We start from the raw sequence: 654 nt of genomic DNA, 5'->3' as shown, positions 1-654 counted from the left end.
TTTTTTTATTATATTTTTTTACTCTCATAACTGATTATGCCTCAGACCTAACTGACATTGCTTATAAAATTTGATTCAATTATTATTTATTTGAAATAAAAAAAAAAGTGAGATAGCCATTTCTTATAAAAAAATTTCGACGAGTCGATAACAATTTTAGAACAAGTTACAAGTATTTTAAAACACAAAGTAGGAATACTATAAGTGGATACAACACATAATAATGTCCGTAAAGTCCATTCGCGATCTATATTCACTATATACAGAGTGATTGGCCAACTATGTCTCACATAATATCTTTAAAAATACAAATGTTATAAACAACATTTTTTAGCTTCGATGCGAAGCTGAGAAGGTATTAATTTTACCATGATGTTTTTATTTTTTTTTTTTTTTTTTTTGTCTGTCACTACTTTTTCTCAGCTCTCACTGGACCGATTTCTTTTAACAATACGTCAAAAGATCACAAATTGTATCTAGTTGAAGACATTATCCTTAAAAATTTAAAAATTTTTCCTCGTTCCCCGCAAATGGGGGAAATATCCAAAAAAATTACAAATTTAAAAATCGACAAATTTTGTCATTTTTTTCACTTTTTTTTCTTAAAACTTCCATAACTTTTTCAAAAATCAACAAATCAACATAATTTTTTTT

This window comes from Daktulosphaira vitifoliae, unplaced genomic scaffold (assembly GCF_025091365.1).
Source record: "Daktulosphaira vitifoliae isolate Bord-2020 unplaced genomic scaffold, ASM2509136v1 Scaffold_5, whole genome shotgun sequence".
In the NCBI taxonomy this organism is placed as follows: Eukaryota; Metazoa; Arthropoda; class Insecta; order Hemiptera; family Phylloxeridae; genus Daktulosphaira; species Daktulosphaira vitifoliae.
This window is presented reverse-complemented; position numbering follows the sequence as displayed.